We start from the raw sequence: 27666 nt of genomic DNA on the forward strand, positions 1-27666 counted from the left end.
CTTTACCTACTGTGCTAAACAACTCTGAGTTACATATTCTCTACAGCCCCACAGGAAGTCCCAGCAGGACGCAACAAAACACTGCTGGCTACTTGTTTTCTCTTCCCTGTTTCATTTTTTTTTAAAGATTTTATTTATTTATTTTTTAGAGAGGGAAGGGAGGGAGATAGAGAGAGATAGAGAGAGAGAGAGAGAGAGAGAGAGAGACATCAATGTGCAGTTGCTGGGGGTTCTGGCCTACAACCCAGGAATGTACTCTGGCTGGGAATTGAACCTGGGACACTTTGGTTCCCAGCCCGCACTCAATCCACTGAGCTATGCCAGCCAGGGCTCATTTTCCCATTCCCTCACTCTTTCCTGGGGTCACTTCACCAAAAATGTTCAGTGCTTGAATCTTTGATTCAGAGTTGGCTTCTGCAAGAAAGCAAACTAAGACAACACTGTCTGCTGAGAAAAAAAAATTAGATTTTATTTAGTTATTTATTAAAGAAAGCCACTAAAGAAATGTTTAATCAGAAGATTGAGAAACTTGCCATTCCATCAGAAGACCTAGCAGCAGTAAGAAGAGACTAGATAGGGGTCCAAATGGTGCTAAATTGAGAATCTGGTTAGAAAGCAGTTACAGGATTGAGTTAGAAGGGGCTGTACAAAGGTAGTGAAGTAAAAAAAAAAGAATTGCTTAGTTATGTTTGGGTGTGATTCAAAACTGCTATTAAATTTGAGTGTAGACATCTGCCAGTATGATCCTGCTCTAGAACGGCCCTCTCCCACTCACTGACTTTTTGCAATAAAACAATATTTAGACATAAATTCCTTTGGGTTAAGTCTGCTTGGCACCCTATAAAAGGGAAGGCTTTTAACAGTGGTTGCTTCCATAAAGGCAATGTTGAAAAGGTAGTGTATAGAGTTTAAGAGCATTGTGACTTTGAAAGGTAGAACAGGGGAGAGGGCACAAACTGGAGAGACTGAGGGGACTGAAGGGAAACTCTCACAATTGTGCTAATGCCAGCTCTGTATGTAGCCTTTTAGCTTTGGTGCATAGTAGCTCTTAAAAGAATGGTGTCCAATCCTTGAAACCCACTGAGTTCCCCTGCTTAGAATGGCAAACTAAACAAAAATAGCTTTTGTAATTCATTAAAACCAACTGAGAAGGCTTTTTGTCCAGTTTCCATTTGCATCACTTGTGAGAAAATGCGTGGTTCTGAAATTTAAAAATCAAGGCCCTTTTCACAAAATATAAGAGAAAGAAATCACAATTGTGTTTGTGGCACTCACCATTGCCAAGCAGAAGTAGTTAGAAGACAACTTAGTTTTCTTTAATATAGTGGTTAGGTTATGAACATATTTGGAAAGGGTTTGGTTAAAACACTTCCTCAAGGGGATTGGAGAATGAAAGAATTCAGAGGGATCAAACGTGTCAGACCCCTGGTGTGTCATAAGATTGTACTTTTCTGTACTGATGTAACAGGGTATCACAGGACACACTGCACTTGAAACTGAAAATTAAATCAGGAGAATTGCTGATTGGTTGAAGGAAGAGTTGATATTCACAGACACATTCTAGAGTTGGTGACTGTTAGTTGGGAGACAGAAGTTAGCAACTTCCTTGTTTCTTCTTTCCAAGCCCCATACAGTCACCAGTTTGGAAGATCTGCAGCACTTTCCTGGATATCAAGGGCTCTGAGCCTCACACCGAGTCCCTGCGCTCAGAGTACAGTATTCAGGAGGCTTTGCAGTAATGGATGTTTTGGCTTGATCCACATAACTCAGATGAAAGAAAAGTAAAAATGAAAGAGGGTGGAGGGAAAAGGAGGGGATGAGAGGCAGACAGAGGAGTGTAGAAAGATAGAGCAGAAGAGTGGGCTAGGTTCAGCAAAAAGAGAAAAATGGCTGCAAACCTTAGGACAATTATGCAAATCTCAGTTCTATCCAGATTTTCTGCCCTGGACAATGTGTGTCTGTAACTATCACCATGGATCTATGTTCTCTATTAGGCAACTAATGAATGGACACTGAGTGATCAAGAGTGATGGAAGCTAAAGCCGGTGTTAGTATTGAGATCTCTAAATTAGAGGTTTACATGCATCCATCTCCAGTGTTGTGCATAACTAGCCTCGATTTCCAGATGAATAAACTGAGGCTCAGAATATTAAATAATGCACAATTGACCCTCTCTTTGTAGATGAAGTAACCAGGTGAGATATCTAATGCCTGGACCACATACCTTAAGTCAGTGTGACTTAGATGAGATGTTAGTGTGTGGCACAATGATTTGCAAGTACAAATGTTAGGAATTAGAATTAGTATGAATGCTTTCTGTTAGTATCTGTGACATATTGCCACAATATTAAACATGCTACTTTTTAAGGAAATACAATTTTGTTTTATTATTTTAATAAATGCATCTTTCTTTACCTTGTTGAAAAAATTAGATTAGACAATAGTATGAAGACATGTTTATAGTTTTATTTGTGTTAAAACAGAGGTTATACTTGAAAATCATTCTCTAAGATATACCTGAGATTGCATAAATGAAGTAAATTTCAGCCATTGGCATATGTTGCTTCTAGAAAGAGTTAATGCAAACATATAACTCAAACAACAATATTGGAAAACATATATTTCAATAATCTGAGAGGAGAATAACATTCAGTTTTGACAGACTGTATTCACCATTTAGCATCTTGTACACAACACGTCACTGAGTTTTATTACTTACCATTAAAGGATTTTTGATGCATTCTAAATGGTGTGTTTAGAATAATTTACTATCAATGTGACTGTTAAAAAAAAGAGTAGATTTAAAAGTATTTTTCTATATTAGGATTCATTCTGAATATGAGGATTTGCCCATCAGGTCATTCAATATTCTTTCCATAAACAGCTATAAATAGTCTGGAATCCATGTTTAAAATGTTATACCCTGGAGTGCAAAGATGAATATTCCATTTATTATTTTGAATAAAAGATTAAGATAACTTTTAATATATAAATTTTATTAGGTCCTATTACTGTTAATGGATATTGTGATATTTTCATTCAGATATGTTTTATGCTGATTCATTTACTTATATTCATTAATTATTTTTAATAAATATTTATTAACCATGTGTTAAGTTACTATTTTTAAAGGCCCATTTTTTTGCTTGTCCTTAATTTTTTTTCATACCTACATTTTATCTTAGGACTATTGCTTGTTCTAGCTTACATATCTGTGTTATATTAATATCAATAATATTATTTGTATAGTGCTATATACTTCTCAAAGCATTTACACATCCCTTTTGAAACTTTATGGGAGAGGTAAGTCAGTTGCTTGTAGAAGTAACCCACTTATAGAAACAAAGTAGATTAAGGTTCAGAGAAGTTCAGAGGTTTGCCCTCAATCACACAAAAGGCAGCAAATTGAACATACTTTATTTTCCAGGGGCATTTTAGAACAAAATAGATCTAATAATGTTTTGTGTACGTGGTATTGCTCTGTATTTGTTGTTGCTGTTGTTCAAGTACAGTTGTCTTCATTTTCTCCCTCCCAAGTCCCCTCCTACACCCATCCCCGCCTCCCACCCTCAATCCTGCTCTCTTTGGCTTTGTCCATGTGTCCTTTATACGTGCCCCTTGACAACCCTTCCCCTATTTTTCCCCATTATCCCTTTCCTCTCTGGGTGCTGTCAGTTTGTTCTTTATATCAGTGTCTCTGGTTTTAGCTCACGGGCTTACCTTAAGGAGTATTCTGTTGATTACTCATGATAGGTGTTAAAAATAGAGAGGAATATTAGTATATTTACTAGTTGTCACCTTGAATGATTTTTTTTTCATGGGAACTGCCAAATTGAGAAGTTCTTTAGCTAATATATTAAGGTATATGTTGTAATTAAGGTAACAGAATTAGGAATATAATTGAATGATGTTATATCAATGAGAAAAGCAATCTATAGGCTCAAGTTAACTATTCATTTTTTTTTCTATTGATATAATGAGCAAGAAAATTATCTGCATTTATCAGGAGGATGGATAAGCATTTCAAGGATACGCATTTTTAAAAACAACCCTCTTTTGGACAACATTTTCTACATACTTTTATTCCCTATAAATACAGACACACATGAAGTATTACTGAAAGCATTTTCTAAGTTTATTTCTAGGCTGTCAAAGAATAACACTTTAGAATATATTTTGGTATACTCAGATAGTCCTCTGTAAATTGAGTGTGAATCAGAAGACTTTTTGAGTGCCTTCTCTTAGTTGGTTGATATTAGAAATGGATGATTATAATTTCCTATTTGCACCAATTGATAGTAATGCCCTCCTTATTTTCCTATATAAATCCTATTCATTCTTCAAAGATTAACCATGTACCAGTGTGTACCAGTATGTCTATTATGACCTCTCTTTTTTTAAATTGCTGCCTTTAATACTGATAATATTAGATGCAATGTATTAGGCATATACTGTATAATTAATGTTACATTAATGAATAACTCTTTAAAAGATATATTGGTAGTTCTTTATTATGATGAGAACAGCTCAAGAAATCTTAATAGCTTTTTTAAAATCACAAGAAACTTTAACCTAAATTGTCTTGACTCCCAGGATTTGGTTACTGTTACCACCTGATAGTTCGGCACATTTCAGGATTCCTATTACATGAGACTCCAACTAGGTTCCTGCTCTTTAGAGTGCAGACCGTAGGACTGGTGTTGGGCCCTCTGACAAGTAGATTCTTTGTCTGAATGGCTATTTTTTATGGAGTTGAATGTCAACTTGATTTATCCATGGGTACAGAGGCTGACTTATTAAAAGTTAGAGGTAAGTAGGAAGTAATAGATGTTGTTAGACTGTTGGTAAAGGACAAAAAAAATGGTTTGGGAAACAGAAACAGAACTTTTTTGATCTACTTCCTTTGAATGTCAAAATGACTTTACAAGAAATGCGTCAAGGGATTCTAAGAAGTATGAAGATCTAAGGGGCAGTTGAGCCCAGTTTTGTCTTAGAACTTGTGTGTGAACATGCTGTGATTAAAGAAGATATTTTCCTTGTGTTCAGTGGTTATTCTGGTTGCTTTTCTGGGAGGTCTCATAAATGAGGGAGATATTATTACTGGAAATAATATTATATATAAAGTTAAACAAAATTTGTTTTGCTTTTTATATATTTTGCAAAAAGTTATTTTGAAGAGGCACAATCTATTTTATAAATAAAAACAGAACCAGAAGGGAAAAAATGGTGTAGAAGAACCACAAATATAATCTGTAGATATTTTGGTTATAATCTTTTTGCAGTTGTTTTATGTGGGTTAAGACAACATATTCATGGAAAAGAATGAAACATTCTATGTCCATTTATTCTTTATAATGCATCTTGAAATACAAAGAGTTAAATTGGCTTACATCTAAAATATCCTGAGTACAAAGTATGTGCATATGTTCAGAGAAAAAGGGCAGGGGAGATAGAGAATGGAAAATTATCTAATTAGAATTTTTGGAATAAAAGAAAAGTGAAAGCTAATCTTATTGTAAAAGGAGTCAGTTATTTTGTTTGATTACTTTTCCAAAATTATAATAGATGTGCTTTACCTAAAAAACAAAAACAAAATGGAAATTTTGTGTGTCTGGTTTTATTGTATATTTTTTGTTTTTGTCCTTAAATTATTACAAAAGACATCTTCATTCCCTTAGCATTTTAGAAGCTATATTTCTTTCCTAGTTTAGGTGTCACTGCTATTCAGAGACCTGTGGAGTGATTTGACTTAATTGAACCTCCTTGAGAGAGCAATAAACTATTTTTTCTTTCTTTTTAAAGAGATACTTGGAGTTAGCAGAAATTTTACATTGATGTTATCTATTTCAGTACATTTTTGTATGCCTGCTTATTTTATGCTTCATATATTTAATTCTTAAATAAGGAATAAAAGAGAGTGATTATGTTTTTACTATTTTGGAGCTTTTATATTAATTTGTATATTTATTAATTTTTGAGTTAATACTTACAAATACATTTATTAAACTGATCTTTAACAGTCTTTTTTTTTAAATACTTCAACACTCCCCACTTGTCATTTGAAGATTGCTGGTTACTGCATTTTTAAGAGGTAAATGTCTGGAAATATTTCTTATACATGTATGTAAGAGAGAAAAAGAGAAAAAAACTAATCTAAGTAGGTGATGAATCATAAAATTTCAGAACTGGCAAAAACATTAGTAATCACACTTCAAAATGATCTACAGTGGACTAAAAATTAGGTAGTAAAATATTTTCAAAGTTTAGCACTTAGGCTGTGATGTGACTATACCTCACCATATGAACATACAAGCTTGAGTTGCATTATGGCCCATATCCAGGCTGGAAACTTCCAGATGAAACTGTCTTTTTACTATTTTTAAAAAATTTTTCTCTGCCCTAAGAAGATAGTCCATGACAGAGATCTTTCTTGTAAAATTTCCTTAGCCCCCAGTTATTCCTGAATGAAAAAAGAAAGTAAAGAAAAGGTTAATTAAAACAACTTCTTTTGAAGTTTTCAAAAAACTGTTGAAGACTCAAACTTCTATGTCTCTGCACTGTTACCCTTCCTTTAAAACAACCTTACTAATATCCCTATTAAGGAATTATTAATAATTCTCATCTGATTGTACAGCTTTACACTAAGGTAAGAATGTATTAGTGTAGGCAGGAGAATCTGCCTTTGAAAAGACCTCTGTTAATGTCGAAAAATCAATTATTTCTTTTTTAAAAGATTTATTTATTTATTTCTACAGAGGGGGAAGGGAGGGAGAATGAGAGGAAAGGAAACATCAATGTGTGGTTGCCTCTTCTGCACCTCCAGATGGGAACCTAGCCTGCACCCCAAGCATGTGCCCCTGACTAGGAATCGATCCACTGACCCTTTGGTTCACAGGTCAGCACTTAATCCACTGAGCCACACCAGCCAGGGAAAAATTAATAATTTCTTAAGTGACCATTTGACATATTACAGAATTTTGAGATAAAACAGTACAAAACAAATGAAATACACTCTTGAGCTTCCTTCAAAGAATACCATTTAGTAAAAGTCAGAAAACTGTACTTGAACAATTAAAATAAACAAAAAATAAACAAAGTGTCTCTTTTGAATGTCATTGGAATTATCTATTAAGGCCTAGGCATCATTCAGGTAATTACATGCACAAATATGAAGTAATCTTTCCACACATTTTTTTTCCTAAAAATGCACTAGCCAAGAACCTTCAAATGGCAGGTAGCAGTTACTCCAGTAAAGGAAACAGCCTGTCAAAGACCAATGCAATAAAAAGATTTATAAGAATTAATTCAAAAATAGACAAGACAATAAAAAGCTCTAAGGTGATAAAAATTAATGCAACTTCTCCTTTAATTTCTGTTTACTGATTAAATATATACAGACAAAATAAATAAGCATGCAAAAAATTAGTTAAATAAATACAATCAATGTAAAGTTGCCATTAATTCCAAGTTTTGAGGGGTTTTTTAATAAGAAAAAAAATATATTTCTCTGGTAAGGAGTCAGTAAAAATTTAAGTCAGTAGAAAACTAAGGTCTAGTGCTTCTTTTTCACTGTATATTTCTATGTCAAAATTACACAGAATTGAGATCAGAAAAGTAAACATCTCTCAGGAATGGCAAATTTACAGTCTTACTAAATTTGTTTAAGAAAATACTGCATGATTATGGTGACTATATTCTAAAACTAGTTCTACAGATTGGAAACCAAAATATGTGGATGAGTACAATCTAGGAAATCCATGAACACATTATGATTTCAGAAGTTCAGAAAGTCTAGTTGTTTGAAATGTGAACTAAAACAAATATCTCAGTTTTTAGTCATTAGTAATAGAATAATTCTTGACTGGACAATAAAATGGCACCAAAATAGAGACTTGAAAAAAGACTTTGTTTCTGTGCCACCAATTGCATGTTGAATGCATTTAAATAAGTAACAAATAGACAACAAAAATCAACACAATAACAACTAGGGACAGTAAGTATAAAGTTGTGTTGAAAGAAATTTGTGGCACTTAATAATATTGTTGATAGTTTTAGCTGTGGGCAGCTGTTTCAACAATGTGAACATTGATTAGCCTGAGGACACAAATGGAGATAAATAACATTTGGTAAAGCCTTCTAAGCTTGATTTGTGTGAATATTAGTAATGAACATCATATAGGTATATGCCTATAGGTTTACAAATAACAAAACTGTGTTATAAACATTAAGGAAATGGTAGAAAACTTTAATAGACATACATTTTTTAATATAAAATGACCTAAAATTCACTGAATTTGGAAATATTAATTCAAACAAGTAAGATGTTTGGTAATTCCCATGAGTAAGTCTGGCATTTAATAAATGAATGTTTATTTATTTATTCATTGTGTGCTGGGCTCTAGGATAGTCCTGGCATATTGAATTTAGCCTTTTTCTCAGAGGGAAAAGGGAAAGTGTAGCTGTAGTGAAGTGTATAGACTCCTTCAATCTTCTACTGAAATTTAAAGAAATCTAACTCCCAGAAAAGTCAGAACTCCTTTGCTGTAATAGAACAAAAAGAGACATAACACTTATCATAAGCCCCAAGCAGCAAAGATGCATCTCATGTTCTATAGATAGAGCTGTACAATTAAGATACTGTAGTTGATGATATTGATTTATTAGATAATGTAAACTTTCTTCGTGAGGACATATGTAAGAATTACCTTTCTGTAAGAAATTATATTTTCTTGAGCAAGAAGATGGTTCTTTACAGTTTTTAAATTTACCTTATGAATTATATCCATGATTAAATTACCTTTTTTTGTATTGATTGCCAGAACATGTAGCATTAAATATGGGCTCCATATCTTATTTATTTTGCACTTCAGAATAAGAGATTTATTCCTGCTCTCACATTATCTTTCTATTCTTACCTTCCTTTTGACTTGTTTCTCCTGTTTGTCATTTGATGGTGTCTTGCTCTATTTTGGCTTGCATTTTTATGAATAGCCCTAAATGCTTTCTGGTAAAAGACAGATTATAAATTTTAAAAAATGTGGAAAAATAAAGCTCATTTCCCAGTAGGATTTAGAAGTTTCATTGTTGCTTTCATTTAAAGATGGCTATATAAAACTCACTGGCATCATGCATACATTCATCAAAAGCCCAGGATTTTTCTAAGAACTTCCTGAAAAGAGCTGCATTAATTTTATGAAGGAATTGTCTTTGCCGGTTATTCTTCTTGTCCCTCCAGAACAGTTCTCACCTTCCTTGCTGTTCTGTGCCTTGGAGGCTGGCCTCTTTGGGCCATATCAAATGGGCTTCTTGCCCTCTGGCTCCTGTGTAGTGTATGCCAGTGGAGGCACTGGCTGGAGATAAGAGGATGAAGACAAAGTGAGGTGAGACCCCATCTGGACTCCCAGGACTACTGCTTCTCCTTGATCCCGTATGTAATGATTTCCCAACAGTCACTAATCATTGAGTTCTGAATTATTTCTTGTTGCTTCCATTAAACCCTACACGTGCCTTTGTAAATAATCCCTTTATAGAGCTACCTTTAAATTACGCAATTTGAGTATGCTGCCTCTCTCTTTTAAGCACTCCTAAAGTATTGCCTAAGCACATTGTGACACAGCTGAAAATCAAGGAGATTAATATGCAATGGTTGCTTCTAGGTACTAGGAATCTTGGCTGATACGAAAAACTTCATAAACATCTCCCTAAAGCACCTGAGACACAGAAGATGTAGGGTAAAAATAAATATACAAGTATGACAACATTGTGTACTGGAAAAAGCAAGGCTTTTGCATCAAAACTGAGTTGAAATTTATCTTAATTTGCATACGATCTTTAAATAAGATATTTAAATTCTCTATACCTTTTCATGTTTATAAAATGGGCACAATATCTATCTTAGAGCATGTTTTAAATGCTCCTTTCAATACTCCTTAGTTAAGGACCATGAAAAAGACAGATATGAAGATGCCTCATAGTTGTCATACTTATCACTGTTATAAAGCTCCAGATGCATGGAAAACATAATAAGGAGCAATCATAATCTATAATTAAAAATTTGTTCACTAAAGTCTCTAAAATAATTAAATACCCAGCATATTTAAAATCTGATTTTATTTTTGGAAAAAGAAAAACAGCACACACAAGGTTAAAAGCAGCTTTTCAATGTTATAAAGAACATAACGGGTGGCTTTCCCAGTGTCGTGCAGGTAAAATATGTACCTTGTACTGTTTATCACCTTTTTGGGAAAATATGTCATTTTTATGCTTAACATAAGTGGTATGGGCATAGTAAAAAAGGTATAAAATATTATTTATAAAGCATAGAGCTACATATTTTGTGCAAGCTACGTTGAGTTACACACAGAGATATTACCTCAACATAACCCAGATGCTTCCACTGGCCACCAAAGATGCTAGAAGGAAAACCACAGAGAAGAACCACCTTGAATTAAATACAATGAAACAACTTTTTCATGAAAAATATGTTTTATCCTTGTTTCTTTGTAAATAAGACTGTGTGGGTTATACTACTATATAAACACCTTATTTGTTGAAAATATGAATCACAGACCCTATTTTTCTGGAACACTTCATCATGCATATTTAAAGACAGACTTTTCTAGTTCAACTCCAATCTGAGCAAAAACCTATAGAGATATTGAATGTGATTTAGAGACCAAAAAATAACTGTATTAGCTGATATTTGATACTAAATTTTTATAAACTGGCAGAATATACTGTAAGATTATTTTTCATAAATGTAACTAAAGGTAAAGCACTACAAGTGAATGTTCCCCAGAAGAATTGATTCTAAGAGTTTTTAACTTATTGGTCTGTATTTAAAAGTGATTATCTTTAATTGTTTCCTGCTTCTTCCCCTTTTTATTCTTTTAAATTTTCTAGCAGTTGATTTACTTTGATTTGAGCCAGCTTTTCATTGGTTATTATGGATTTGGGTCTGCTTCCCACTGGTTATTGAGCTGTTCCTCAGCTGAACCTGTTTCTATCTGATTATCCGAGGGTTCCCCTGATGTGAAGTTGATGAAAACCAAGTAGGGGGCATATAAGTTGAAAAAAAATGTTTAAAAAACTCAAGCTATTGTTGGAAGGAAATAACTGTTTAGCAACTGTGGACATTAACATTGTTGTGTTTTTCCTAATGCATTATTGTGGGCAGGCAGTGCAAGTGAGAGTTTTGCATACATTGGGGGAAGTGTTACAAGATGAAATACTGGTTTAGAGGCTTTGAGTCTTAAGAATCTGCCCTGGCTGGTGTGCCTCTGTGGACTGTTAGTTGGCCTGTGAAACAAAAGGTTGTTGGTTCGATTCCCGGCCAGGGCACATGCCAGTGTTGCGGGCCAGGTCCCTGGTTGTGGGCATGCAAGAGACGACTGATCAGTGTTTCTCTCCCTTTCTTTCTTCCTCCTCCTCTCTCTCCAAAAAGGTCTTCAAAAATGTTTTAAAGATCTAAAAGCAGATATTTATCTTTATTTAGGGAATACTCTATATTGGTATAAAACATATAGAGGCAGTCAACTATTTAAAATGGGTTGTGTTGACATTGGATATATGGAATTCAGAAGGATTTGTGAGACACTGGAGTGGAGATTAGGAGAGAGCTGGAATCAGCTTAACCCTCATGGTTGTGGGCACCACCCTCATTTGAGTTGGTGAATTGAGATATTCAAGGAACTTTATTTAAAATAGGGGAAGAAAACACTAATAATTGCCAAAAACATTGAAAAGCATTACTATCACTTGCCAAATGATAGATGGAGGGACTCCTGAGTTGGATCTTGGGTAAAAGAGTAGGGCTAAGAGCAGTTCAGGAAAAGGGACCCCATGGATAAATCGTAAGCAGATCTGTGTAAGTGTTGGTCATCCATCTAATTCTGTAAATCCTTTCTTGTTTGCATTGAAATCCCTGGTATCTCCAAGACAATGGGTAGTCATTCAAGAATGAAGACAAGAATCATTTGCATCTCAGAAAAATATCTCCCTTGGTAGTGGAGTGGAAAAGGAAAAAAAAATGTTTAAAGGGGAGAGTAAGTTATAAGATATAAGCTAGATGTCAGTAAAAAGGTATAGGAGAACAATGCCATGGTTATTTATCTACTCAGCTTTAAGGCAAGGTTTATTAAAAGCTACCTACATGTTTAAGAATTAAGTTCCATGTTAATTATGTATCTAAGAATTAAGTTTCTACTGATTATGTATTTCAAACTAGGAAGAACAGTTGGCGAGAATGGATTTATTTGGTGAGACAAAACACTATGTCTCCATGTTCCGATGAGATGATGTGAAAGAGGGGTGTGGAAGCAGCAGAGAACTGTGGTAGAGAGATGAACTCTAGGCTGGACTGTGTTTTGGTCTTGGCTTTGCTGCTACCAGTTGTGTTTCTTTGGACAAATTACTTACCTTTCCTGTGCCCTTGCTTCTACGTTAGTCAAATGGTGATAATAATGCTACCTAACGGAAAGCTCTTTTAAAATTAGTGAATATATTTCGAATGGTCAAACTTTATAAGACTCATTAATTGGTTTATAAAAGATTTATTATTAGTGAGCAGGCAAGAAGGAAGTTTTCTTGAAAAGTGTCATTTACATTTATCACAATTGCAAGAAGTAAAGGATTAACTTTGAAAATGGATAATTGTGTTTTTTGATTGATCAAAAAATGTTAAGGATATTCATCCTTAGAACATCAACTATTCTGGGAACATTTTAGAAGCTTTTAAAGTGATGAAAAGATTATCACACTTATATTTCATTTAAATACACACTTTCTCTAATCTTAACAAAGTGAATAATAATGCATGTTTGTTTGTGTGAGGGATTTGAAAAAATATATTTAAAATCTAAAAAAGATCAAGACATACTCTCAGTTAAATTGATTTGTCTAAAAGGTATGGGTTCTCATTTTTCAGTTATAAAATATATATTTTCTTACGGATATCTACTGAGAACCTACCAGGGTTTAAAAAGATCAAGACACTATGTCTGACCTCTGAGAGTCCACAATTTCATGAAGGAGAAAAACTCTGAAATAAATAAAAGTTGTGTGGGTTTAGGTGCATTACTTAACTGCTGAGATCAGTTTTCAAGTTTGATTAAATAAAATTATATGTATGTATATGTGTGCATGATATGTATGCATATATATAAAAATCCATTATATATAAAATTTATATTGTGCTTGTGTGGATGTTCAATAAATCAAAACATTTTATGTATTATATATTACTAATACTGTAATTAGCAGAGAATATATATTTACAGTTTTATTACTAACATAATACAAGTGTGTCAAAAGTATTTACAGTGATATAAGGAATGTAAATGCTAATGGAAAAAAAGAAATTTTGAGCATGCTCTGGAAGTGTGAGAGGCTGAGAGTAAGTTCTTCAGGTGAGGAAGAGAAGGAGGAAACATATCTCCAGGAAATATAAAGAGTCAGATATGGAAAGAAAAAAGGCAGGATGAACTGCATTCAAGTTTGAGAGATTCAATAGCTGATTTTCAATATTTATGATGCAGAAAATACATAACTTTATATCTGCCTTATTTGCAATTTTTATAACAATCATGGATTCATTTTAATCAGAAAAATAAAAAATAAATGAAGATAGGATGTGTTTTCTGTGAACTTTGAGATGAGTGTTAGATTTCCTCAGGCAATTTGTTACTTTTGAATTGTCTTAACTGCACACACCGTATGATGTGTACTCTTTAGATTCTTTGGAGTGGGAAAGCAGGCATCAGGTGTGGAAAATACCTTCTGGTTCAAAGCTTCTAATTCAGTGGCACGCAGTACTTTTCATAAACAATGCCCAGATTTAATCAATGTAATCCTACTCTAAAGATAACATGTCTAAATATTTGTCATTGACCGTGTTTACAATAGTTTAAAGTATATATCCTTTTCCTGTTTTCTATGGTAGCTATATGTGGATCTCTGTTTTGTGTCTTGAAAAATACAGATATAATTGTCCCATTTCACTTCGAGTCATTTTAGCATTGCCTATCTCTATTTGAGAATGCTCACTCACACAAATAGTTGTATTTTGAAGCAAGATGTTTTGAACTGCATTCAAAGCAGGTAAAAGTTGAATGCAATGGAATTGCACTTAGAACTTGAGCAGCAGTAGCAGGTGCCAGTATTTTAATAGTCTTAAGATGTGTTACATGAAACCCAAGCTCATTAAAATCAGTTCAGCAGGAATGGCTGGGTACATACTCAGTATTTTGCTATAAGGACCCATTCTGTAGTTTAAATCACATCCTTGGCATTAGAGTTTGCTTGTGGGAGATGATGAAAACCTAGTTTTCACAAACGGAGCTTTTATAATGGGTGCAAACTTCAAAAAGAATAATGTTTTACCTAAAAGCAAATTTTCTTATTCAGTTTCTAAATGCCCTTTGCCACTATTAAATGTTTTTGTTTTTCAAAAAGGTTTCTTTTGCTTCCATCACCGGTTATGCTTCATCTCTCATGAAAGCAAAATCACTTTTACTATTTAAAAAATAATACAACATATGTAAATATTGTTTTAAAAAATAGAACAGCTACACTTGCCTTGATCTAGTGGGGAAATATCTTCAGAATTAGAAACCTGGATTCTGTCTTTTCTAATATTGTCTTTAAGGATTAAAATTAAACTTAAAAATATTTCCCTAGTGAATTCTCAGTAAAGAATTTATCAGTCCCTTTAGAGGGAGAAACATTTTGGGGGATTGGATTAGATGGTTCATGACACAATGGTAATAACTTCTCTTGTATTTTTGGATTTCTTTTCAAAAATTCAGGAAAATGAGCCAGTTGAAGACCCAGATGAAATACTGCCTCCTCCATGAAGTCTCCCTGATTCTTCCAATTTTTAAATATTCATTTTATTGCTAACAACTGTCCCTTTTGAGTGGTCAAATCTACTTAGAGACTAGTTAATGAATTATGAATGGAAATGAACCAATTGTTCCATCGTCTTTCCAGTAGTTAAGGCCCTTGGCCTAGATGTGTTACCACTGGGATATCACTTACCTTAGGACCTCAGTATTTTACTGTATATAGCTGACTACCTGGGTCTTCAAAGAAGCTGATGCAGTTGTGAGAGATATAAACATGGGAAAGCAAGCTTTTACTGATACTTCACTTCTAATTTTTAAGAAGTTTGAATTTTTTAATTTAATTTATTGTTGTTGTTCATGTACAGTTGTCTCCATTTTCTGCTTATTTCTATAAGAGAGGCACTTCATCAAGGACATCACACATTAGTCCCAACAACCTTGACATTGAAATAAAGTTTCCTGACATTTTCACTTAGAATTTAGAAGGGGCAGTAAGAAAGAAGGTACTGCAGATCCATTTATATGTATAGTTATTTGTTACATGGAAGAAAAACATTTCAATTATGAATAAGGAGCAAATGACTTTAATTAAGCCTTTCACTGTTTTGCTTTGATATAATGAAATAGTCTTGGAATTTCCCTCTGCCTTCAATCCAACCTTAACCTTTTGTTAAAATAACTTAAGAAAGCAGAAATCCAAGTATGACATAGGTGTTTCACATTCCACTTCTCCCTTTCACTACCCTAAACCTGAATACCACCAACATAATAAACACAATATACTATTCCCTGCACACGCCATGGTTTCTCCTATTTCTAGGCCATGGCAAACTCTGTCATGCTCCGGCCATGGAAGATTCCTATGCACCAAATTTTCTGAGAGCAGTTCACATATTACCTCTGAGAAATCTTCCTTAATGGTTACAGACTATCTCCTCTATTTTCGAAGCACTTAGTATATTTCTTATCAAATTTCATCGACATGATTAGCTTTCACGTCTGCCTCACCAATGAGCTAGTGAACCCTCTGGCAAAGAACACGTGTGCTTTCTTTCTGTACCTTTTAATTTCTCCCCTTCCTCTCATAATGTAGCATGAGTAAGTTCTTATAAAAGATTTGTTGAATAAACTAATAACATGCTTATCGTAAAACAAGAATTTTCCTTTAAAAATAATCTCTTCCTTTTGCATTGGCAACTATTTTCTATTATCTTCTTTCATGTGAATGATGAGAGAAATAATTCAACAAACATTTATTGAAAGCCAGAAATGTACAGACCTAGCTTTTCTGGACTAGGAGTATTAATGCAATGCTGTTGACAGTGATGAACTCTTTGTTCTTACTATGATCTGCTTAATAAGAATGCATAGATTTTCTCAAAAATCTCCTCTGCTCATACTGGGGAGACCCCAGAGGTGTGTCTCATAGGCTGTTCATGTTCACGTAATTCCATAATCTTTCACCCTGACCTTTCCTTGTTAATGTTGGCTGTACTTAGAGCCACTTGAGAATGGCATCTCACAAGTGCTATTTTGGCCAGCATCCACAGTGACAATGCTAAATCTGGTTCAAGAGGGTTTTTCTCCAATGTTTCCAAAGTTATAAATCCTGAAGTCTGTGAGCATTAAATGCAAGTTGTGTTTCACACAAAAATCTGGAAAATGCTATCCCCCCATGTTCAGGGACATGTTTAGTTACTGCGTTCATTCCCCAGGGCCACTGTAACAAACTACTACAAGCTGAGTGGCTCAAAGTAACAAAATTTTCCTCTCATGGTTTTGGAGGCTAAAAGTATGAAATCAATGTGCTGGCAGGCCATGATCCCTTCAAAGGCTCTAGAGAATAATTTTTTCTTTCTTCCTTCAGCTTTTGGTGGTTTTTGGTAATCCTTGGCATTCGCAGGCTCATAGACGCATCACTTCAGTCTCTGCTTTCACCTCTACATGGTCTTTTTTTTTATATGGGAGGCTATATCTCTGTGTCCAAATGACCCTCTCCTTATAAGGATGCAGTCGTACTGAGTTTAGGGCTTATTGTAATCTAGCGACCTCTTCTCAACTTCATTACATCTGCAGAAGCTCTGTTTCCAGATGTCACATTCACAGTTCCTGCGGGCATGAATTTGGGCAGGGGCACTGTACTCTTCAATCTCCAGTATACTTTCCCAGGCTCTAACATTAGAGTGGTTTATGATCCATCTTTCTTCTTCATCTATGGAGCTCTCTTTTAATATTCCATGACTCATCTTAGCTAATTATTACTGTTGTTTCTTAGACATTCTCAAAGACATACAATCTTCTGGAAAGTTAAAGTAATAGAGATAATAATAACAACCACAACAAAAATCACCCCACTTTTCCTACTAATGGATAGATACATCTACTGAATGTTGTCAGAACAATGGAATCCCAATGGGATTTGAGACTCCTACTGCAGTACTAGTTTCAGAGGATTAAAGGCAAGTAACACCTAATCCTCATCTTCTAGGGAAACAAAGTCTGGTTGGAGAACCAGGAGGTCATATAGCAATGCAATAAATGCTGTGACAGAGAAGTCTCAGGACACTCAATGAGCCACAAGGGAGGCATTTCACCCTGCCCAGGTCAATTCTGTGTTGGTGTGGTCAAACAAGAGGCCAGGCAGGTATATAAAGACTACATCTTAAAGAGCACTCCAACGCAGGTGAAATGCATTCTTAGGCAATGATAATGGAATAAAGATTGTAAAGAGGGACTGAATGGATCCGATGGAATGATTATTCTGTTGTCTGCAGGACAGGGGAATTACAAAAACCAGAAGGAGGGGAATATTCAATAAACGAGAAATGGTGTATGTCTAGTAGGAATAAGGGTGAGTGAGAGGATGATGATTTCAAATAGATTTAGAAGCAATAGGTTGTCAAAGAGATGGAGATAGGAAAATATCTCCACAGCACCCCCAAATTTCAGCTTTGGAGTGCTACTTATACTCACAAGGACAGGAGATAAAGAGGGGAGGGCAGATTGGGAGGCATAATGAGCACAATTCATCGCCACATCTTCAGGTTTAATTCTGATACTAAACACAACCTAGCAACCTCACTGAAGTGCCCTCACCACCAACTTTTAACTCCAATGGAAATAATGTTTGAAAATGATTTACCTTTAACAGCCTTATTTGTTTCCTGTGGCTGTTGTAACAAAGAACCACAAATGTGGTGGCTTAAAACAACAGAAATTAATTCTCTCACAGATCTGGGGGCCAGAGGTCAAAATCAAGGCCGTGCTCCTTCTGGAGGAGGGTCCTTTCTTGCTCCTTCAGCATCCAGTCGCCCAGGTAGTCCCGAGTTCCTGACTGCATAACTCCAACCTCTGCCTTCATCTCCAATTGCTTTCTCCTCCACACGTTTCACACATCTCTCTAATTTTCTCTCACAGAGACACTTGTCTTAGTTTAGGACCAGCCTGGAAAATCCAGGATGATCTCACCTTGACCTTCTTTATTTCTTTAATTAAAATTATTAGGGCGATATTGTTCATAAGATTACATAGGTTTCCAGTGACTGTTTCTATGATACAGGATCTATATATTGCATTGTGTGCCCACCACCCGAAGTCAATTAATCTTCCTTCACCATATGTTGGGCCCTCTCTACCCTTGACTATCCCTCTTCATGCCTCTTCCCTCTGATAACCACCACACCGTTGTTGCCTGCATGTATGAGGTTTCATTTGTTTCTTTTCTGTTCATTTTTTCTTTCAGTTTTATAACCCACATATCAGTGAGATCATATGGTTCTTATGATCTGTTTTCTGTCTGACTTATTTTGCTTAGTGTGATTTCTTAAGGTCCATCCATGTTGTCACAAGGGCAGTATTCCATCTTTTCTTGTGGCGGACACTTTAATTTAATTACATCTGCAAAGACCCTTTCCAAAAAAAGATTACATTATTTGGCAATATCTTTTGAGGGAGCCAGAATTCAACACATTATAGTAGGTATAATTTAAAAATTCAATTGATTATTTTTATTTTGATGACTATGAAACTACAAATTCTATTAAGAAAACTTTCTTTTCTACTCAGAGGAACTTTTCAGGTCTTTGTTTTATAGATACCCTCTTCCAAGTCTCTAAAATGAGCCGTGGTTCATGTAGATCTAATCATGTGAGCTCTGTCCCCAAGGGATAAGGCAAATGTCATGTCAAGTGTGGATCTTGTCCTCTGAGTAAGTGGGAGCAGTTGCTGACTTATGCGGCTGTGACTGAATGACTGAATGAGTGGGTGTATTCTAGGGACCGATGCAGATCTTAGAATGCTATCATTTCCTAAATTTCTCTTGGGAAATGATTCTATTCACATTTTTGACATCTTTGAAGTTCACCCCCTATGAAAGTGCTAGTATTGTAGATGACACTAAATATACTCCTATGATATTAATCCAATTTAGCCAGTTGAGTCTATGAGCCTGTCAGTCATTTTAAGATGTGTGGTTTCCTGAATAGATGACAGTGTTATGAACTGTTGAAAATGAGTTTAGTTACTGCCTTTTCACTTCTGTATATTTGTGAATACAATGATTGAATGTGCAGTACTTCCTGTCTTTCACGTTCATTCATTCAGTCAGCCATTCAACTAACCTGTGTTAAAACACCTACTATGAATTCATCAGGAATGAACAAACCATTTTATTCATCTTTATATCCTCAAAGCCTAACATAATGGAAATCAGGACACATTTGACCAATGCCTTATTGTTTCAATGAATACATAAATCTTGCTTATGTGGTTGGGGAATCAAAAATAAATGACACTTTCTTAAACCCAAGGTGCCCATTTTAGAATAATATTTAATATATCATTATTCACATTTTAAGATTTTAAGGAACATAGAGACTAGTAGAACAAAATAATGCCAATTAAAAGTAAATAACTATAAATAAAATTAGTACCATTCTCACTGGCATGGTTGAAAAAAATATAGTTTACTAAGATAACTCCAAATATCTTTCAAACAAAAATATTAACTTGAGAAGATCTTAAAAACAAGACAGATACATATGTTTGTCAATTATTTATTCATTTCTCTATCTATGCATTCATCAAATAGTTTCTAATTATGTAATTTATTTAAGGTCCTTTGCCAATAGTGCTGGTTATGATCCTGTTATACAATATTTTATGTTAAGGAATGATGCTAATTTTCTTGATTAGGAAAGGCTTTTGACTTTAGTTTTGGTAATGATATTTAAGTTAAAAAGAAAGCTTGAGCATATATATTTTAATATCAAATAACTGTAACATTGAATAAGGAGCTATTTTTAATAATTATGCCCTCTGTATCTTTATCTAGTAGCTTCAACTTATCACAGATGTATGTATAAAATCTATTTGTTTAGAATTGTGTAGTGCTTCAGGATTGGATAAATATAAATTATAAATATAAAGAATATTGATTTAACAACTCTCTTATTTATGCCAAATAATATAAAATCATTAGCAAAGTAGAAAAATATACCTAGAAGGCAAGCATATGGGTTGACTAGAACTAAATATTTTTTGTATGTAGTAGATTTTTGTTTCTACGAATTTAAAAATATATGGATTGATATTGGAGTATTTCCTTTGATATATAATTATATTCAGATATGAATGTTAAAAAGGTAGTTCACCATAAGAAGAATTCAGAATATATAGTTGTTTTGTGATATTGTAGTAACAATAGAGTAAAATGTAAAGAGCACATATAGGTTAATATTCCTTTGGGGTTTTGTATACTTTTAAGACAGAATAATATATATATTCTGATGAATCTTAAAAGATTTCTTTGCAGACAGAAAACCTGAATTATACCATAAGTAATCAGATAGATTAATTGCCAATTCAATCATACTTTTATAACTTCTCTCTTAATTAACATTTTTAAGAATTAAGTGATATAATATAAGTAATCAGTCTAGTGCAGTAAGAGCAACCAATAAATGATAGCTACTTACTGCTTATTGCTATTAACATGATTACTATTAACACTTGTGGTATACATAACTATATTTCAGCAAATCTGAAGCCATTTGTTTTGAGTTATTATTTTAGGTGATAAAGGAAATTCTACTAAATAAGTTGTGATACTGCAGTGCTCTCTTATCACCAGTTTTAGTATGCATTCCCAATCTCTATGAAGTAAAAATGTGAAGGGATATGCAAATTAGAACTGGTAAAGTATAGTAATATTTCAGTGAACACATTGGCAATGGGATTCTTCTTTTCTCTGTTCAACTGGCAAGATACATAAGACTGGACACTTACTATCATAACATAGTGTTTGTTTTGTCAGTCAGTCCAGAGACGTTGGGAGCACTGGACATGATATGAAACCTGGCATATTGATGTTTCTAAGGCACAGACTATAAGTCAAGGGCAATAAGTGATCTGTTAATACATTTATTTGACTGTCTTTTAGGTTTCAGAATTTAAAAAAAATGCAGGTTAAATTGGATGCCTTTTGACCTTATTGCATATTATAGAACTTTTAAGTGAGTATTATTGTAATCTAGGATTTATTAATTCAGGTATTTCTAAGTTTGATGTTATATGGAGAAGCACTTCGTGAAAAAAACCTTTATGGGTGTAATTTAATAAGACAGATTTAACTGTTGTATGTACTTACCTTAAAAATGTTCAAATTAATTTTCCTAGGGTAAAGAATAGTCAGAAAGATTCTGGCACTTACAGTCTTCTAAATACCTCCAAATGCTATTTTATCCCAACACATTCAAGTAATATTCTCTGTGGTGCCATTGGTCAGGTAATAATTTTTTATCATTCATTTTACAACTCAAGTCAGTTTATAATGCCCATACAAGTTTAAATTAAGTTGGCATTTTTTAAGGGCAGATCATAGTTTTATAGAAGCATTTTTTCGCCCATTTTAATTTTAGGTTATCTTTAACATGTGGCAACAATGAAATATATAAAATAAAATTTGGCCCAATAACCTGGAAAACAGGTTATGCTTATTTTAAAATCTACTTTTATATATTTTACCACATAAATCCATCAGGTGTTGCTGCTTTTCTGCAAGAGGGTATTCTGGTCTTCATATGGTATTCCCACAAAATCTTCCACTTCCACGGTGTGTATTTTCTGCTCTTGTGGTTTGGAACATTGCCCCCGAATTCCTTGCCTGATCAATTTATGACCGGCTTAGGTGATAACCTCTTCTGGGAAGCCTCCTTTGATCTTCCTAGGTACCTATAAAGGAGGCCTATAACCACCTGTTACTACAGAATGTCATATTATTTGTAATTTCCTGTTTCCAATTATTGCTTATATAGATTTTATCCTATTATTTCTAACTAGAACTTTGTAGATGTCCAATAAACATATATTTGAATGCAGAAATCAATGGTTGTAGAACCCAGTTGTCCATTACTGTGCTCTAAAATGTGGTCATTTAGATATTCTGGGTTGTTTTGCTCTGCAGATCTTGGCTACAAGGTCTTAAGTTCTGCTTTGTAGCTAACTCCAGTTAGCTGGGCATAATTTGGACCATGTTCAAGAGAATTTCATACCTTGTAAACATTTTCTTTATTTTGATGTTGAACTAAAAGAACTCTATGTGTTACTGTCTGCTGTGTTTTATTTATGGCATTGAAAGTGAAATATTTTTCTGTAGTTGATAATTTAATATGTACTCATTAAAGCTAATCCAATTGCATAGCTGATGTTGAGATAACATATATTAAATAAACAAGTTAGGAAATATGTAAATGAAGCATTAAGTAAGGACCTTTCAGAAGTAGGGAAAAAATAAAATTAGTGATAAGATATTCCAGAATTCTACCTTACTGGTATAATTAAAAGTGTTTTGGTTAAATAATTCAATCTCAAAAGGAAAGATAAATATATATGGAATATCAGGTGGGCTCCAAAGGGAATGGTGTTAGCACACAGGTCAGATTTTAATACATAGTTAGGGTATATAGTGACTTAAAGATTAATTGAATTGATGAACACATCTCTGTGTTGTGACAGAAACATGGCTTCTTAGGTTTTGCAGGTGTTAGGAATTTACCTTCATGCTGCTTTTCTTTTAACCCAATGCCTGGCAGTAGAAATATCAAAATTTTGGGATTAATCAGGCAAGTTTAAAAAATAAAATCAGTAAATTTAAAAGATTGTCTTAGAAATAGTTCCCTAGAAATGAATCGGCAGACACTGAGAACCCAATTAAGTCTCCTGTACCCCCTTAAAACTGTTACTCTGTTCTATGAGTCTATGCCTCTGTTTCTATTTTGTTCATCGGTTAACTGTGTTCATTAGATGACAGAAGGTGAAGGGATTAGCTGAAGAACATATCCGCCTGCCACATAGGCACAGATGACAGTGTGGTGGTGGCCTGAGGGCTGAGGGTCAGTGGTGAGTGGACGTGGGCACAGGGAGGGGGAATGGGGCATCAGTAATAGTGTCAACAATAAAAATAAAGTTAATAAAGTAAAAAATAAAAGTATTTTGTTTGATATAAAGTTCTAACACCCCTGCCTCACCTAAGAGAAAGAAAGAGAAAGAAAGGAAGGAAGGAAGGAAGGAAGGAAGGAAGGAGAGAGAGAGAGAGAGAGAGAGAGAGAGAGAGAGAGAAAGTCCACTTGACAGGAATAGGGAATCATTTCAAGACAAGAGAATTTTCTGGCTCAAGATTTTAAGACTGTTTAAGTATCAACAAGAGTCAGGATTCATATAGAGTCTAATATGGTTCATGCTAACATGTTTACTCACTTTGGCAGAGGCAAAAATAAAAAGTCTTTCTAAAAATTTAGGTGTATCTTATTTGGTGAGGGATGTTATGTTTCTGAAATTAGGGTCAGAAGCTTGAAGAATGAGTGATTCAGTTTGGTCATTCAGAATACTGCCTGAAAGGCAAAGATTCAAAATCTGTTTTACTTATATATAGAAAATATTGCTTATGTTTTCCTCTTTGTGTCATTTTTCCCAGATTAAAAACAGATATCTAACAGATACCTACAGATATCTGTTTCATGGTTTCTACTTCCCAAAGTTTACCCACTATGATAACAACACCCAGTATCACTACAGATTTTTTTAATCTGGATTATTAAGCAATACTATGAAAAATTTTGCCAGAGATAGCCATACCAGTAGTTAACATTTATCAATCAATTATGAAAGACCAATAGTGCACTCACTACCTGATTTACACAGATTATCTCATTTACAACAACCCCAGCATGCAGAGACTTGCACTGTCATCTCTACTGAGGGAACTGGAAAGCAGAAAGCTTGTGAACACACATTCCAAGTTAAGAATCCTAGGGTTTTGTTGTTGTTTGTTTGTTTGTTTGTTTGTTTGTCTCTAAACCCTGAATACTGGACCACTGTGCCTTCTCACGAGAGCACTCTGGGCTGAGATGTGGACGAGGAAAGTTAAAATCTAGTCTTTCACAGGCACTTCTTTGAATGTGTGAAACGAAATTACTGATCTTTATAATTTCCTACTGCTCTTTCTATGTTTGTGGTTAAGTTATAATGGTGTTAATTTGACTTGATGTGTTAAAAATTGACTTAGATGTAGCCAAGGATCCCTCCCTCTTTGTCTTCATTTTCATTTAGCTCCTGTGACTAAGACAGGAAATCTAGAAACAAAGTGAGGGGGAAAATTATTATAAATCTGCCAAGCATTATGGTTCAGTGATTCTAATGTTCTTATTCATCAAAAATTATGCCCGAATTAAAAATAGAAAGGCAATAAAGTACTTACTAGTCACTGTTCACTGATGAACCAAGAATTTAAGTATCTGTTTGCTGAGATTTAAGTGATTTGATAGAAACAAGATATGGATTTAGTCATTACTGGTTTTCACAGAATGATGGTAATTAAAGACACTTGCTGGGATTAGATTTCAAAGTGAAAAAAAAATCCAATGTTAATGGTACCTTGAGTTTTTCACAAAGTTTTTAAACTCTTCAACCAAGTTTCATTGAATTCCTTGAACAATTTATGTAACATGTTTTTGCATTCTTTGATTCATACTTCTAATTTCTCCCTCACTTTTTAGGGTATTACCATTTTCCTAGATAATCAACATAGAAACATTATTTATTCTTTCTTGCCTTTTCACTATCCCTCTACTGCACATCTCAATACTTACCTTCAAAATATCTCATCATTTAATATTTTTCCTCCTCTCACTCTTTCTCTCATTGTTCTTCTCTTGAGTCTATCTGCTTTATGATTGGATTCCTGTTTTGATTTCTAAACTGTCTTCTTTTCCTGAAAAGACAGCCTGCAAAATTATAAGTTTATTGTTCCTAAAATAATTGTTTTAGTCATGTCACTCTCCTCCTCAAATCCCTGCACTGACTCAAGTTGAACAGTGATATGATATAGCCCAAATTTCTTTTTTAAATTTATGTTATATTGTATTATTTATTATTTTTAAGACTTTTATTGTTCTTCTATTACAGCTGTCTCAATTCTCCCCTGTCTCACCCACCCCCCACTCCCACAGTCAATCCCACCCTGTTGTCCATGTTAATATTTCATTTTTACTTGTTTAGTCCCTTCCCCTTCTTTCCTCCTTTATTCCCCTCCTTCTCCCCTCTGGTTACTGTTAGTTTGTTTCTTGTTTCCATGCCTCTGGTCCTACTTTGCTGATTTGTTTGTTCATTACCTCCCTGTTATAGGTGAGACCATATGGTATTTGTCTTTCATTGCCTGGCTCATTTCACTTAACATAGTACTCTCCAGTTCCATCCATGCTATCATGTAAGGTGGAAGTTCCTTCTTTCTTTCTGCTGCATGGTATTTTACTGTGTAAATGTATCATAGTTTTTTGGTCCATTCATTTACTGATGGGCACTTAGGCTGTTTCTAGCACGTGGCTATTGTAAATAACCTTGCTATGAACATTGGGGTGCATAAATTATTTTGAATTGGTGTTTCAGGATTCTTAAGTTATACTCCCAGAAGTGGAATTGATGGGTCAAAATGCACTTCTGTTTTTAGTTTTTTGAGGAAATTCCAAACTGTTTTTTTTTCCACAATGGCTGTACTGGTCTGCATTCCTACCAACAGCGCACCGGGGTTCCCTTTTCTTTATATCCTTGCTAGCACTTTTTTGTTGATTTATTTATGATGGGCATTCTTACAAGTGTGAAGTAATATCTCATTTTGGTTTTAATTTGCATATCTCTGATGGCTAGTGATGTTGAGCATCTTTTCATATATATCTATGGACCATCTGTATGTCCTCCTTGGAGAAGTGTCAATTCAGGTCACTTGCTAATTTTTAATTGGATTGTTTATCTTCCTTATGTTGAGTCGCATGAGTTCCTTACATATTTTGGAGACAAACCCTTGTCTAGTGCATCATTGGCAAATATGTTCTCTCATATGTCAGTTCCCTTTTCATTCTGATAATGGTTTATTTAACTATACACAAGCTTGTTAATTTGATGCAGTCCCATTTGCTTATTTTTTTCTTTATTTCCCTTGACTAGGAGATATGTCGGCAAAAATGTTATTGTGTGGGATATCTGAAATTTCCCTGCCTCTGTTTTCTTCTAGGACTTTTATGGTGTCATGACTTATATTTAAATCTTTTATCCATTTTGAGTTTATTCTGGTGTATGGTGTAAGTTGGGGGCCTAGTTTCATTTTTTTTTCTTGCATGTACCAGTCCATTTCTACCAACACCATTTGTTGAATAGGCTGTTTTTATCCTCTTGTATGCTCATGCCCCCTTTGTCAAATGTTAATTGACCATAGAGACATGAGTTTATTTCTAGGCTCTCTATTCTGTTCCATTGATCTATGTGTTTGTTCTTATGCCAGTACCATACTGTTTTGATTCCAGTGGACTTATAGTTTGAGGTCAGGTATTGTGATGCTTCCTAGTTTGTTCTTCTTTCTCAGGATTGCTGAGGTTATTTAGTGTCTTTTTTGATTCCATATAATTTTTTGAAATGTCTGTTCTAGATCTGTGAAATATGTTATTAGTATTTTAATAAGAATTGGGTTGAATCTATAAATTGCTTTGGGTAGTATGGGCATTTTAATGATATTGATTCTTCCAATTCATGAACACAATATATCCTTCCATTTATTTGTATCTTCCTTAATTTCTTTCTTCAGTGTTCTATAGTTTTCCAAGTACAGGTCTTTTACATCCTTGGTTAAATGTATTCCTAGGTACTTTATTTTTCTTGCTGCTATAGTAAATGGGATTTTTTCCTAGTTTATCTTTGTGATATTTCATTATCAGTGTACAAAAATGCCATAATTTCTGAATATTGACTTTGTATCCCACTTTTTTCCAAATACACTTATTACATCTAATAGTTTTTTGTTGAAGGCTCTAGGGTTTTCCATTACACTATCATGTTATCTGTGAATATGACAATTTTACCTTCCCCTTTCTAATTTGGGTGCATTTTATTTCTTTTTCTTGTATGATTGCTGTGGCTAGGATTTCCAATACTATTTTTAATAGAAGTGGTGAAAGCAGACAAACTTGTCTTATTTCTGATCTTTAGGGGAAAACTTTTTATTTTTGCCTGTTGAGTATACTGTTGGCTGTAGTTTTCTCACATATTGCCTTTATTATGTTGAGGTATGCTCCCTCTACTCCCACTTTGCTAAGTGCTTTTATGACAAACGGGTGCTGGATTTTATCAAATGCTTTTTCAGTATCTATCGATACAATCATGTGATTTTTTCCCTATATTTTATTTATGTGGTGTATTACTTTAGGATAATATTCAAAGTCTTCCACAATCCACCTCAGACTTTTCCAACTCTATGTCCTGCTAATATTTTGTTTGAATT

General features: G+C 34.2%; 1 protein-coding gene across 6 annotated transcripts in view; it reads left to right on the plus strand.

Moving 5' to 3' along the window:
- Positions 1-27666, plus strand: part of ERBB4 (erb-b2 receptor tyrosine kinase 4) — a 969394-nt gene that overhangs the window by 449819 nt on the left and 491909 nt on the right. The gene's annotated exons all lie outside the window — the stretch shown is intronic.

This window comes from Phyllostomus hastatus, unplaced genomic scaffold (genome assembly GCF_019186645.2).
Source record: "Phyllostomus hastatus isolate PE091 unplaced genomic scaffold, TTU_PhHast_1.1 phas_contig_137, whole genome shotgun sequence".
Classification (NCBI taxonomy): domain Eukaryota; kingdom Metazoa; phylum Chordata; class Mammalia; order Chiroptera; family Phyllostomidae; genus Phyllostomus; species Phyllostomus hastatus.